Here is a 6,000-nt window from a genome sequence, read left to right on the forward strand (position 1 = left end):
ATATGGCTTGACAATTTATATTTTCACAAAAGTTCCCCAGATAATTCTCATGGACTGTAAAGTGTGACAACTATTTTGTTTCCGCTGGATATATTGCCATTCTTTCCTCTTCCCATGCATTCTCCACACTGCTACCGAAACGACCTCTCACAAACACAAGCCAGATCATAACCCTACATTATTTAAAATCCTTAATTATTGTCCATCACTGACTGAGAAGGTAAAGTTCAGACTCTAGAACATGACATAAAAGGCTCTTCAAAATCTACCACTTGCATCCACTTTAAGTACTGATCCTTAGACCACATGATTTCCTGAAATGTAGTCTTAAATACTCCCATACCTTTGAATATATTATTTTTACCATCTGAAATGCTCATCAAAGTTTATTTTTCTTTCAGGTCTCTCTTTGTACCTTTCCTAATCACCATATTTTTCTGGATTTCTCTTTAGGGTTTGATCTTACCTTAAGGGTAAGATCTATGTCATTTATATTTGTAGCCTAAGTATCAAAAAAATATGGCATTTTTAGTTTCTCAATGTTGTTTTGACATGTTTGATAAATGTATGAATAAATGCATGAATGAGAAGATTAACAATAGCTAATAGTTACTAAGAACTTGTGCTGGGTGCCTACATATGGACTAATTTGTAGGCACAACACCTTCATGAGGTCAGTAATACGCAGATCAAGGAACTGAGGCATAAGGAATAAAACAGATTTCTCAAGGTCACATAGGAGTAGTTGAAACTGAGATTTTAACTGAAGCAGAGTCAGAGTGTATGCTCTTAATTTCTATGCTTTATTGAGCTAAAATAGAAGGTATTGACAATCAACATAAAAAATCAGGTAAAACAAATGAAATTTTGAAGTAAAATAGTTTCCATAAAAGAAGCTATCAAAGAATACCTCAAAACAAAAAAAATAAGCACTCAAAATTTCATAGAGGATTTCTGTCAAATTTTCAATGAAGAGTTCAATTCAACACTAAATTTTCCAAGAGCAAAGAAAAAAAAGGCTTTTACAAAGTTCACTTTATATTTTACTTTATATTTTACTTATGACTATCAATGCAAAATTTCTAAATAAAATATTAGCAAATATAATCCAATGCCACATGAAAAATAATTCACCATGACCAAGGGGGATTTATTTCAGAAATGTTACCATGGTTCAATATTAAAAAATCAATAATTAGGCTGGGCACAGTGGCTCATGCCTGTAATCCCAGTACTTTGGGAGGCCGAGGCAAGAGTATCACTTGAGTCCAGGAGTTTGAGATCAGCCTGAGCAATGTGGGAGACTACATCTCTCTAAAAAAAAAAAAAAACCAAAACACAAATAGAGAAATTAGCCAAATGTGGTTTGCCTGTAGTCCTAGCAAGTTGGGAGGCTGAGGAAGGAGGATTGCCTAAGCTCAAGAGTTTGAGGCTGCAGTAAGCCATGATGGTGCCACTGCACTCCAGCCTGGGCAATAGAATGAGGCCTTACCTCAAAAAAACAAACAAACAAAAAAAAACAATAATTATAATTCACCAACCTAATATATCTAAGGGGAAAAAATCATAAAACGGATACTTAAAAAGCTTTGACAAAATTGAACACCTATTCTTGACTAAGAAAAAGAATCTATGGTATATATTATCATGTGGAAACACTAGAGACATATTTATTCTTACAATGGTCAGAGAAATAAGATCAAAGTGAACACTCTATCTTGACTCTCTTTACCAAGTTTAATCATGCGTTGGAGGTAGTCCATGAAAAGTGATGAGAAAACAATTACAGACATAACAATAGGTAAGGAAGAAGTACAACCATATATATTTATATTCACAGATGATAAAATACTATACTTCAAAATACCCAAGAGAATCAATGATAACACTAATAAAAATTCAATAAACAAGCAGAATGTAAAATAAGCTACAAAAATCAATAGTTTTCATATATACAGATAATAACCAGTTAGAAAATCCAGTGAAAGAGGAAACCTTCATAATAAAATAGCAACAAAAAAGATACTATACTAAGAAACAAGCTTTAAAAAATATGGAAGCACAGGAGGAAAACTTTAAAGCATTTCTGGAAGATACAAAATGAGACTTAAACAAAAGAAAGGACACCTTTTTTCTTAGATAAATGTCTGGACATCATGAAGATGTCAACTGTGTCCAAGTTAATAAGTACATTGAATGAAGTTCCTATAAAAAATATTGACAAGTTTGTTCTCATTTTCTGGAGCCAGACAAGTTGCTTGTAAAGGTTATAAATAAAAAGAAACATACAAGAATAGCAAGGAAAACTATGAAATTTTAAAAAACCCAATGAGAAGCAGCCAGCCCTACCGGATGTTAATGTATACTATAATAGAAAACCTCTTTTGGTAAAACAGTGTTGAACCTGTACATGAACAGACAGATCACTGGAGCAGAATAGAAGTCATGCAAATATTGACCCAAATGTATTTATAAGAATCCGTTTTAACCTAGGTATGGCTGTGGAGAAAGCCTTTGTAACTTGATTTAAAATTTTAAAAAATATAAGGAAATATTGATAAAAACCTCCCATGTAGAAATAAAATACTACTGCCTAAAACTATTGCATACTATCGCATACAGTACTATTGCATGTCGATAAAATCAAAATAATGAAAAATGGGAGAATATTTGCAATTTATATTACTAATTAGACTAATTTGTTTAATTCTTCAAGTTATCTTCAAATCAAGGAGGAAAAGACCACAATCTCCACTGAAAAACAGACAAAAAGTATTAAACAAGTAGAAATATACTGAACTTTACTCATCAGTGAAACAGAAATTAGAACTACACTGAGCTATAATTTCTCACATATCAGATTAGCTAAAATTGATAATATACTCCGTTGGTGAGGTTGTGGGATTGTGAGAAAACAGCCCTCTCAGCACTTCCATTGGTAGGAGGAGGATAAAACGGTGCATCTGCTCTGGGGAGGAATTTGGTAACATGCAACTAAACTATATATGCATTTACCATTTAACTCAGTGTTCTCACATCTAGGAAAGCACTCTAAAAGTAAACCTCCACAAATACAAAACATGTCACAAAATTATTCATTGTGACATTAAACAATGCATAAAATATGAGAAATGGAGACTGTTGACTATTTGTGACTATTTACACAATAGGGTGCTCTATGGCGGTGAAGAGGAATGAGGAAGATTGGTACAAGTTTAGGAATGATCTCCAAGATATATTGGTAATAAATAAAGCATGGTTCAAAAGAGAATTTATGGTGTGTTAATGTTTGTCTGAGAAAGGAGAAATTAAAATATATGCTTATTTTTGCCAATGAAATGAAAATAGAATATAGGAGATTGGGGTGGGAATAAGAATTCTATGCTATTTAGTTTTGGCTTTTGAACCAGGAAAGTGTTTTAAATGTTAAAAAAAAAAACAATTATCACTAAAGAGGCAAACCATAAAATGGAATACATATGAACCTTGCTGTGTATTTATTAACATATATAGTTTTATGTGGTTTTGTTATCCATACAGAGAAAACAATCCAAGTAACTTTTGAACAAAGCACACAAACTTTACCTGTTAATTGGATTTATTCTGAGATTAGAAAGTACTGGAGAAAAATTTTGAATTTGCTAGATTTGCTATTGCAGTGATATAGTGACGTTCGTGTTGAAATTTTGAAACTATTTGAATCTATTTTATATTTCTTTTAAAGTAGAGGACATGAGTAGATACATTGGTATTGCCAGGAAGCAGGAATTTTGCTGCAGGAGAAGGGAGATAAACTATAGAATAATGGAAAGTGAGGAGGAATCTATGATTGGATTTGAATTCGATGAGTATGAATTCTTAAGGTTTTTTTAAGTTTATATACATTAAAATATACTCTTTTTGGTATACCATTCTGAGTTTTGAAAAATTCAGAGTTATATAACCACCACCACAATCAGGATGCAGAACAGTTCTAAAAAAAATATTCCCTCATTTTGTTTTTTAAGTCAATTTCTCCCTTGTTTCAATGCCAGCTAACCACAGTAAATCCATAATTTTAAACAAATATATAGGTATTTTCTAGCTCTGGTCACTGAAATGCCTAGAAGCCTTGATAACTCAGCAATAATAAGCACAGCTAGAGCCCAGATCTTGGTTTCTATATATCATTTCCTGCTAAAATAAATCAAAGCCTCTTGGGAAAATGACAGATACTGACCAGGGAAAGTACAAGATGAGCCTAGGACATATTGTTAAGTCAGAAAGAAATAAAATGCTCAAAAACTAATGAAGTCATATCAAAAAAACATGGGAGCCTGTCTGAAGAGACTTTCAAGGGCCAGACATGGGCTATTTTGAGCATTAAAAAGAATAATAAAAAATATTCTTCAATTTAAAAAAGAATGCAGGCTGGGCGTGGTGGCTCACGCCTGTAATCCTAGCACTCTGGGAGGCCGAGGTGGGAGGATCACTTGAGGTCAGGAGTTCGAGACCAGCCTGAGCAAGAGCGAGGCAACCAGCACCAGGGAGGGCCAGTGAGCAGGTAGCTCCCAGTCCAAGCACCCCTTAGTCTGCCGCAGGTCTTTAAGAGGAAAGGTTTAAGTACCACTCTCTGTGGAAGCCTCTGTGTGACGGATGCACCACAGAGGGGAAGCAACTGACAAGCCCAGCTCAATTGTCTCTCTTGGCTTGGCAGCCATGGATGGGGGAGGGGAATGGGAGGAAAGGAGTCTGAATGGAGGAAAGCTAGCACTGTGGTCATCTCTGTCTCTTTCTCCAGAAGGCAGCCTGCCCGGAATGTCCAGGCTCTGGGCTCATGCAGATCCCCCAGGACCCACTAGTCCTTGTGGCTCCTGAAATCTGGGCCAGTGTTGGGAAATGTTTGTGTGGGAATGAGCGTCATGAAAACTGAGAGTCTAAAGCCCCCTGGGGAGGACAAAGGTGCTCAGTGGGTGGAGAAGCAATATGGCACCTTCCATCTCAGTTCAGGTCTGAGGTGATGGGAAGAAACTCGAAGGATGCTGGCACACTAGTGCTTCCCCCTCAAGAAGCTTCCAGTTTACTGGCCACAGCAGCTGTTGGGTTTCTAAGGGTAGAAGGGCTCTCCAGCAGCTCAGGAGTCTGCTGCCAGAGATGTGAGGGAGGGAAATAAACCACCCCACTGATCCTTTTTGCTAGACTCTAAGCCTCTGGGGGTTGATCTCTGCTAGTATCTTGCTCCTTCTTGCTCTGCTCCTCAACTTCTTCCCATGGACTTTCTGGTAAGTTCTGGCACTATTCCCTTGGAATTACACCCATTCTATGTTTGTGGGGGTTTTTTTGGTTGTTTTTTTTTCTTTTCCATCTAAAACTTTTCCTTCTTTCTGAGACAATCTGGCAGCTCTGGTCATCCATCTTCCCCACATGCTCCAGAAAAATTCAAAATAAAAAAAGATGATTATGATGATATTAGAATGAAAAATTACAGAAATGTAAGTGAAATATGGCACAGTACATTTCACAAGAGAGAAAACATTTTGGCTACAGCTAATTGATATTTTCTAACCCTGTTAACTTCTTTAATTTGGCTTTGCAGTAGCATAATGTAATAGACTATCTTATCACCAAATTTCACAACCCTGTTTAACACATCAGTAAATATAATTCATCACATTGTTTCATCTTCATGTCTCATAAGTTAGAAGAACACAATAGTTTTGCTTTCCTATAAGAAAACTTTTAGTATACCTACATGGTGAGTGCAATGCGTACTGTCTGGGGAATGGACACGCTTGAAGTTCTGACTCAGGGGGATGGGGGCGGTGAGGGGAGGGGATGGGTGTATACGTACATGATGAGTGCGATGTGCACTGTCTGGGGAATGGACACACTTGAAGCTCAGACTCGGGGGAATAGGGGGGGCATGGGCAATATATATAACCTGAACTTTTGTACCGCCATAATAAGCTGAAGTTAAAAAAAATAAAATAAAATAAAATAAAAATAAACAACAAAAAAAGA

The sequence above is a fragment of the Lemur catta genome, chromosome 7, assembly GCF_020740605.2.
Source record: "Lemur catta isolate mLemCat1 chromosome 7, mLemCat1.pri, whole genome shotgun sequence".
NCBI lineage: Eukaryota > Metazoa > Chordata > Mammalia > Primates > Lemuridae > Lemur > Lemur catta.